At 41.8% G+C, this 9,865-nt stretch overlaps 1 protein-coding gene across 3 annotated transcripts in view; it reads left to right on the top strand.

Annotated features, from left to right (window-relative positions):
• Positions 1-8,926: 8,926 nt before the first annotated feature.
• Positions 8,927-9,865, top strand: part of LOC130129567 (microtubule-associated protein 4) — a 165,564-nt gene continuing 164,625 nt past the window's right edge. For all 3 annotated transcript variants that reach the window (XM_056299150.1, XM_056299151.1, XM_056299149.1), the window contains exon 1: positions 8,927-9,087. The gene's annotated coding sequence lies outside the window, so the exon portion shown is untranslated. The remainder of the gene's footprint in view (positions 9,088-9,865) is intronic.

The raw sequence follows: 9,865 nt of genomic DNA, 5'->3' as shown, positions 1-9,865 counted from the left end.
GGACGTCCCTACAGACACAATTGGCTGTGTCTGCAGGTGGGAAGCCGGATGTGGGTATGTGTCCTGGTCACTACACTAACGCCTCCTCTGGTCAGTTCAGGGCGGAGGGGGAACTGGGGCGAATAGCATGATCCTCCCACGCGCTACGTCCCCCTGGTGAAACTCCTCACTGTCAGGTGAAAAGAAGCAGCTGATGACTCCACATGTATCAGAGGAGGCATGTGGTAGTCTGCAGCCCTCCCTGGATCGGCGGAGGAGGTGGAGTGGTGACTGGGACGACTTGGAAGAGTGGAGTAATTGGCCGGATACAATTGGAGAGAAAAAGGGGAACCCCCTCCCCCCCAAAAAAAGAACTGGAGCCCTAATCCGCATGAGCAAATTTGTTTCAGTTAAGTCCAGTCAAAATAAGGTTTTGTTCATAAGTGAAGAATTATATGGAATGATTAAAAGTACTGCTGGCATTGATATATGATGTTAAAAATGTATCAGTTACCAATAGGTGGATTTCAATTTTAGTTAACATTTAATTGCAAGTGGACAGACCCAAACCCTGAAAAGAAAACCTCAGAGGTAAATTTCACACCTTCATACTTTAACCATCATGAAGAGGCTGCAAAATAAAATGGAGACTGCTGACAAGTATTTTACTTGAGAATGATATAGACTCTATATATATATATGTGTGTGTGTGTGTGTGTGTGTGTGTGTGTGTATACATACACACATATATATACACATACATACATACATACATACATACATACATACATACATACATATATATATATGTATACACACACACACATATATATATACACACACACACACACACACACATATATATATATGGTACACAACTGATGATGTGTCCTGGTGGTGGCAATGTCACCTTGGCAGACATCTCCAGTTTGATCTCCACTGAATCTGTTGCAGTGCAAACACTAGGGATTTTAACAACCAGTCCTTTTTTGAATCTATATATATATATAAACACAGATACAGGGGGAAAAAAGTTTTTATACATTTTTTCCGGTATTTGTGTTGATATTCTGCTCCTCATTAGTTGAACACTTATAACACCATTGACGGTTTCAGAAAAAAGCGCTATATATATAGTATATATATATATATCACATGGTGGACAGAACACACTGTGCGGTATATTTGCTGCGTAATTATCCCCTTTAAATCTGACATTACATCCGTATATTGGTGAATTTGGGTGTAAGTTTGACATCCATCATTTTTTTCTAAAAGGATTTGCCATGGCTAAGTAAACAGCATCAAATGATACTCTGACTGATATGATCAACGGCGATGTTGACTGGTGGGCAGTTTGCTGAAGTGGTGCTGGAAATTAACAAGGTTGGGGTGGTGCCGCTGTCTGGCGGGAGACATTAAGTCTGCTCAGGTACCTCATGTGAGCGTATGTGGTCTGTTTGTCGAGAGCAGGTCCAATGACAGCTAATTAAAGGAAGATTCCTCTGAAAATTGACTAATTTAATGTTGTTTGGTATATTTATAGATGGATATTTCTGTTTATTGAGTTTTCAGTGATGAACTCCAGACCATAGCAAATACAATCCTGTTGCAGCTTTCAGCTGCATTTCCTGAAGTTGTTGAAAGGAAATGTTCAGTGAATATAATCAGCGACACTCTAAAAATGTGACTGAAAATGGTTTCCTTTCAGCCGTCTCTGGTTATGCAATTAGATGATGTTGCTGGATTTCATTTTGTTCATTTGGGCGAGCTCATAAAGCCAAAACTCACCAGACACATGGTCAACATTTTTAAGAAATTATGTCTTTTGCAAAATAACAACATAATAATACTCAATTTTGGTGGAATTCTTCCTTAATGCAGGATTGCGCAGATTGTATATTACTGCCTGCTGGTCTAAGCTATTCTATTTATTTGGTTTTAGTAGTTGTTTGTCTGCAGACTTGATGTGTACTATGATGTATCACTGATGGAGATACAGGAGTAGCTTATTCAAATGAGGGAAGCAGGGTAAGCTTTTAGTGTGTTTGTATATTTTATTTTTTTTAAATTTGGATAAATTTTATGTTAATGCAACCATTCTAGATGTTTATCAGGATGATTATATTGCTTGGCAAGTGTTGCACTTTATTATTATTACACCACCAGTAAATTGTTTTCCTCACACCATTGCACATTAGCTTCCAAAATTATGAATTCCCAATGCACACAAAGCCACACCTATATGTGGCCTAATATACAAAACTATTGTTAATGTGTTTGCTTGTGTTTGCAACCTATGGCTGTATGTATAGTTAATGTCATGCTTTGTAAAGGAGCACTTTAGTATTGAACCAAAGCAAGTGAACACTGTAAAAAATAACTCATTGGTGCAATTTTAAAATCACTCGTCGTTTAGCTTCATTTGAGGCAATTTAAATGAAAATTTAATGTTGAGGGGTGTTTTTTTTAGCAATTGTGGTTGATTTATACGGTCATGAAAAGGCTAATCGATTACTGTAAATGTGAGAGAGATTCACACACTGTAAAATGTTTTTGTTGCAACTTCCAAAACAACTGAGCCAACAGTCTGTGCCTGCTGTTTAATCGCACCCACGCAAATAGGCTGTGTGCATGCACTGACATTTTGTGTCTCCGCTAATTCTAAATATTTTGTCATATGAAAACTCCAGTAACTCCAAATTTTCGAGTTTCACGTCGTTCCTTAAAAGCAGGCTACGTAAGATTTTCTCCTTAATCTATTCCACAGTCTTTTTGAGCATCCCATACCCTCCCCTCATCCAGAATGGATGGGTATGCAGTAGGTGTGAGGAGGGCAAGGGAAACAACGTTCCCGCATTTTTTTAAAGTATTTTTAAGCATGCAACTACCAGCATAACGCTTTTTGAAACTTCCACGTCAAGCTTCTTCTGTGCATAATCACTGCAGTGAATGCAGAGTAATAAGAATAAATTATTGAATTATGTAAGTCAACAGGCAGGAATTACTTTTCTTTTTTTTTTAAATAACACAACAGGCAGCTTTAAATAACAATAGTAAGAACAAACAAATTTGATGAATTACGATTAACCAAATGTTGGGGTTGAAAAATGTGTCTATGTACAACATGTGTTTCGCTGGGATGGAAAAACATGGCATGGCCACTATGGGGGGGGGGGGCTTTTATAATTCACATCATATGGGGGGCAATCAAAGACATAGATAGCTCATGTCATGTAGATGATACAGGTGGGGTCCAGGATGTTAGACCAATAAAATATGAGTCGAGTCGAAACTCTCTGGGTGGACTTGTGGGAAGCTTAGGCGAGGTGTCCTGCTACAACTCTGCCACCTTCAGTCCAACCCACACCACCATCACTGTCCTCTACATCCACACCTTTTTTTCTTTTTAATCCTTTTTATAACTGTGACAGGGTGGAGACAGACTTAAAGTGAGTGTTCACTTGCTCTCTTTTAACATTTGGATGCAAACATGGGTAACGTTTCCTCCTGTGCCGTGTTTATCTTGGGTAAAGCAATGCATTTGCTTTCTCAAGGAAACTCGTTAGAGCTGTTAGTGACGATATTCAAGCAGTTTCAAATAAGGGAACATCTAATCAAGATTATATCGGTATCGTCGCCCAGCATCAAGCACATCCTAACCCTTACCGTCGTTAAGGCTCAACTAGACATCTCCAGAAGATGGCTTAGCATTGCAGAGTAGGTCAGAGGAGGATGCACACACTGTAGCTGCAGAGATAGCTGCATACATGGCTAGCCTCGGTGCACTGTAACGGATGGGAAACAGGCACATGCCATGTAATTATACGTATGCATGGATATATGACACACACTGCTAACCATGTAAGTGAGGTTGCTACAGTGCTACATGACGGGATAACGACATGTAGCATTGGATACTGCTTGCTGATGGGTAGACGCAGCAGGTTAGATTTGGATGTAAAGGTGATGGACAGGTGGAGGGATCATGGATGTCCTAAGTTGATAAAGGTGACAATTACCATATGGACTGAGTCCTTCTTGCTCATAACATTTGCCTCCTGTTTTGTTTGTGGGTATTTTTTTTGTTTGTTTGTTTTTGTAGTTATTGGTCATATTTACCTTCGGGGTAATTTCCAATTTCCCCTCGGGGATTAATAAAGTATTCTGATTCTGATTTAGTTTAAATATTCTTCGTGAGCTCTCACCAACAAGTACCTTTCAGCCTGCAGCTCAGGAGTCCAGCAGCTCTCATAGGCATGTATTGAAACTTATATAACCTAAAGATTATTCATACACTGTTAACACATCCTTGATTCATCTTAAACGAATAATTACATTGAATAGGTAATGTAGGAAACGCACTGCTTTTAGCGGCACGTTAAATTGATTTGATTTCTCCACGTTAAGCCAAAACTGAAAACGTTCTCTGATTAATTTTCTTGATTTGAAATAAGCAATGCCTCTGGAATAACAGCAAGGATTTTGAGTTGCACCAATGAAACTTTAGTTTGATTTTTTTTTTTAGAGGTTTTGTTTCCCTCTTTTTTTATTTTTATTTTTACAGTGCACTGCTTCGTGTGACCCTTTGAGTCGTTGATTTATCAGATGTGGGCTCTCCTCACCATCTCATGTACTGTAGCATGTGTTTTGGTAGTGTTCAATAGTAGTCACCTAGTGGCCTGAACTGTATCTTTGCATTCATAACTATGACCTCAACTCTAGAATGTGGTTGTCGACTTATTTGACTTTGTACATGGCAGTAGAACTTAGGGATGTATCCTGTATTAGACAATACATTTATGTAATGCATACTGCATATTATATCAGTAGAAGGTTCACTTTGAGTAAAGACGATTTGCATTTGATATGTCTGTAAAAGGGGGGGATGGCGTGCCATGCGGTAGCTCGGCTTAGGTTTCTTCCCATTGCATTTTGACGTGGAGACACACCACAAGCACAGGCATAACATATTGAACAGCAGGCTTGCGTGCGTGCACACACACACACACACACACACACACACACACACACACACACACACACACACACACACACACACCCCTATTGATATCCTTTAACGGCTCTTCCGTTCCGCTGAGCGCTTTTCAGCTCTGTTTCACTTTTTATGACAGACACCAGTCCCATGTTTGTAGATATTTTGAGCACCCTGGAAGGGGTTGGGGGGGGGGGGTTGGTACCGTTTACACAACACTGGATCTGCTTTGTCACTCCTTACCTGTACATACAACTTCTACTTGTAAAGGAATCAAACTCTTTGGCACTCGTATAGCCAGCACTATGCAGCAACTAAAAACTTTCTTTGGCATGCTTTGAAATGCAGAATACTGTAGAGGAAAATAAACTATAAATAAAGTCTGCTCTAATTTCTTAAATAACCATATTAATTAAAAAAAAGATGTTCATGATATTGTTGAGAATAACAATGAATAGGTGAAGAGAATGCTGATGGTGTTATGATGATGATGAAGATGAAGATGATGATAAAGCTAAAGACTTAATATTGTGCACATTTTTACTTGCATGCTGCACTGAAAATCATTCAGCAACAAGAGGGTTTGATGTGCAAAGCAGCTGACTTTATGCTGTATGCTTGCAAACTGTGTGTAGAGTGAAACATTAATTGCTTCTTGGTTACGGGAGTTATATATATACATTTTTACATAGTACTTCCAGATCATGGAAGAAAGGGATATTGAATAGCTGCAAATATAGTGATCCGAGATGATACAATATTACATCTTATTTGTGTTTCTTGGGCTGCAAATCACTGTAACAGAGAGATGCAGGTGTGGCAGTCCTGGGCAAAACAGTTGTTGACTACTTCCTAAATATTCGGGAGCGCTTGATCCAGCTCATCTTGCTTAGACACCATTTACACTTCTGTGGTTGTGCCTCAGACGTTCAACTACGCCGAAAATATTCAAATTGTTGCTTTTGCCCAGGTGTAACAGGGCTACGGAGGATGTGTAATTGTCAATACATCTGTGTCTGCAAGGTTATAGTGTTAGCACACGGTCAGCACATGTTGTGTTAGCATACAGAAACATGAAATGCCTGTTGTCCTTCAGTATGCCACATTCACAGATGTTTTCCAGATTGTGCGTCCTGTTTGAGAGTGAAACGCTGAATGGCCAGCCCCGTCATCAAAGGGCCGTGGATTTTGGTTTGACCCTAGAACTACAATACTGTGCCCTACCGATGGACTACTCATAGAAGTCAATGATACTTTATTCATATCAAATGCTAAAGTCAGAAGAGGGAAATAACAAAGCTCCAGGTCCTGGTTGTGTGATAGCGTTATAAATGGTTGAACTTTATAAAATTTGAAAATATTTCTTTCAATAAATCTCTTTGAAAGCAAAACTAAGAATGGATTTATTCTTGTGGTATTTCATTCATTCATTCTTTTATTCATTCTTTATCCAAACCACTTAGCCCTGTCATGAGGATGCTGGCGCCTATTCCAGCAGTCATTGGGCAGCAGGCGGGGAGATACCCAGGACAGGCCGCCAGTCCATCACAGGGCCAACACACACACACACACACACACACACACACACACCCACACCCCTAGGGACAATTTAGTATATATAATAATAATCATCCATCCTTCCATCCATTATCTTAACTGCTTTATCCTGCTCTCAGGGTCACAGGATGCTGGAGCCTATCCCAGCAATCACTGAGTGGCAGGTGGGGAGACACCCAGGACAGGCCGCCAGTCCATCACAGGGCCCCCACACACACACACACACACACACACACACATTTACACCTAGGGACAATTTAGTACGGCCGATTCATCTGACCTACGGCTGATTCATCTGACCTACATGATGTAGGTCAGATGAATCGGAAATGGAATATAATAATATTTATATATATACTATAATTTATCTGTGATGGACTGGCGGCCTGTCCAGGGTGTCTCCCCACCTGCAGCCCAATGACTGCTGGCATAGGCTCCAGCACCCCCATGACCCTGAGTAAGGATAAGTGGTTTGGATAATGAATGAATGAATATAATTTATAATGTAATAATGATAATTTATAATAATAATTCTTGTGTATTTATTTGTTTTTACAGATTTTAGCTTCGTTAGTTGATCAAGTGGTTAACACCCAAGATAATGATGTAATCTGACTACCAACCAATTTTTCAGCTGAAGATTTACCTGTCTTGTTTAAGCAGGTTGCATTGGGGGTTAGCCAACTTTTTACTCACTGTGCTTTTCCATAGCCCACACCCAGCAGCGATGGCTTGAACCATTTTGCAAATGCTTACTAGAAAAATAGCTAAACAGCCGTGCCTAAATAGCAGAAAATATTCAGTAGTTGTGACATCTTATAAAAACTGCCAGAGGAACACCACAACACATCAAATCAAGCACCAACTTGACAGGTAATTCTTATCATGCAAGTGTGTTGTGTGATATTGCTGATATTCATGGTGTCAGATGTGACTGTGCTGCATAGACATGCTATGAACGTGTCTCACTCTGCATAGCACACATCAGCTGGTCCAACCCAAGGAGATGTTACTGCTCAATGTTCTATTTACTTTGACTCCCCAGATATTTTTCAAACCTTCGATAGTGACAAAGGTGATAATTGAATGATTGAACATTGCCATTGAGTCTATTGAGCAAGAGAAGATAAAGTAATGGAGAAGGGGTGTTTTCCTCTGACCAGACCTCTTGAGCTGGTTTAGGTCCAGCGCGTCAAAAGAAATATGCCATTGTGGCCACAAGGGGGCAACATCACCCTACTTTAGTATTACAGAGTAGGCCGGGACCGACAAGATGATTAGCAATACCCACGATGAGTCATTAAAGTAAATCCTTCCGTGTCGTTTGGGAGCGACGAAGTCGTAAATCATTTTCAATGTTTACTCTCAAAGTTAATAAGATGAAAGAAGACGACTGGGGATTTAAGGACTGAGCAGGAGGAATTTTGTTAGTTTGTATTTTGAGCAGGCCTTATCTAAGGGGGGGATTCCTTATTATCTCATTAGGTTATGTTTTTATCCTCCTTTGTCTATCGCCTGTGTTAGCACGACATATTAATCACGTATGTGTGTGTGTGAGCGTGTGTACGTATAGATGAATAATGTGGATTTCAGGCCAAAGAACAAACTGGTTAGGTTATGATGGTGAAATTCTGTGTATGTTTGGGTTTTATTTTAACTTTTTTGTAATTATCATTTGCTTTTTTTTTCTTTACCGACCTCTTAGTAGAAATTAACTGCGTAATGTTGTTATGGGTGTGGTATGTTATGGGGGGGGGGACTGTTCAGCCTTGGCGGAGCTTTCGTGCTTTGCGAGGACTCTTTTAATAGAGCTATCGTAGACACAGGCCTAGGCATAACGCTCACCAAACCTCCCTTTCACGGGAAGGTATATCATTCATCAGTCGCATTTGAATTAAGTTAAGCCAAGTTGTTTGAAAACTGATGTGTAGTAGCTTAAAAAAAGGTTTATCTCCAAGGACACTATGGTCAGCAGTTTTACACAGCAAACTTAATTTGCCATCAGATGTGGAACGGAAAGCCCGTCTGTACCACGCTGTCCCGTCCGAGTCCACAACATGAGCCGCCAGACGCATTTCTTTCCCTAAATCGAGACAATTCCCGATAATCTCATTGACATTCCAGTGATTTGGGCAGAATAAGGGGAGTCTTCCTGGGCCGTGGCCGTATTCAGAGCTCGTCCCTCCCGGCGATTGGACCTTCACAGTCCCGTAAAAGGAGTCAAACGTCTCCATTGTGTGCGCCGGGTGTCCGTCAAAGGCGCGGCTGTGACGACGGACGGTTTGGCGTGGGCTTCGGAAACTGTCGGGGCGTTTCCGCGTACGAAACGTGAGGCGACGCTTGGACCCAACCGTTGTCACTTCCACCACCTCGCCTCTTTTACTGGACCGCGGCGACGTCGATCACTAACCTCGACGTTTGATTGGCGCGACCGTTGAATGGGAGGACTGCGTTGCCCTGCGGCCGCTGGAGCGCATTCACGGGAGGGCGGATCGGTGTGGTGACAGCGACACTTGGAGACTCCCGACAAACTGTTCGAAAACAGTCGACTAACGGTGAGTCAACCCGAATCAACACTTGTTTATTTGCCCGGCACGTACATTGTAAGTTGTCGGTTGGGCTGTTTCTCAGCGGGTGAAGGATGTTATTTGTATTTCTTTACTAAAACAGTGAAAGGACGGTGATTTTGGATGAGTGAACTCGGTAGCACGCATCGCAGCAAGGGTGTACTCGTATAACTGCACACACGGTGAAGTTGCACTGTCACAGAGAGCGAGAGGGAGAGCGAGAGAGGGAGAGCGAGAGGGAGAGCGGGAGAGGGAGAGCGAGAGAGGGAGAGCGGGAGAGGGAGAGCGGGAGAGGGAGAGCGAGAGGGAGAGCGAGAGAGGGAGAGCGAGAGAGGGAGAGAACCAAGCTTGCTTGCATAACGTTGCCATTGCTCCTGCGCCGTGACACTGCTCTCCTTCTCTCTCTCTCTCTCTCTCTCTCTCTCTCTCTCTCTCTCTCTCTCTCTCTCTCTCTCTCTCTCTCTCTCTCTCCCCCTCTTACTCCCCCTCTTACTCCCCCCCTCTCTCTCTCTCTCGATGATATCAATTCATTTTGCTTGCGGCGGTGTCCTGTTAAATTCGTGGTCAGTCCGAAACCCCACGCTTGTCTTCCTGCGTTAACTGCCTCAGCTGGCTATATGTCGCCACCGTAGTTGTACCGTAGTTATGAGCGGAGGGCATCACAAAGGCTAATCCTCTAACTGTTTTTATGTTGAAGTAAATACTATTTTGCATCATTTCTCTCTCCGGTATTAGTATCACTTAAAATAATGTTATGAGTCATGAC

The sequence above is a fragment of the Lampris incognitus genome, chromosome 19 (genome assembly GCF_029633865.1).
Source record: "Lampris incognitus isolate fLamInc1 chromosome 19, fLamInc1.hap2, whole genome shotgun sequence".
Classification (NCBI taxonomy): domain Eukaryota; kingdom Metazoa; phylum Chordata; class Actinopteri; order Lampriformes; family Lampridae; genus Lampris; species Lampris incognitus.
The sequence above is the reverse complement of the archived record's forward strand: the minus strand, read 5'-3'. Positions and strand labels throughout refer to the sequence as shown.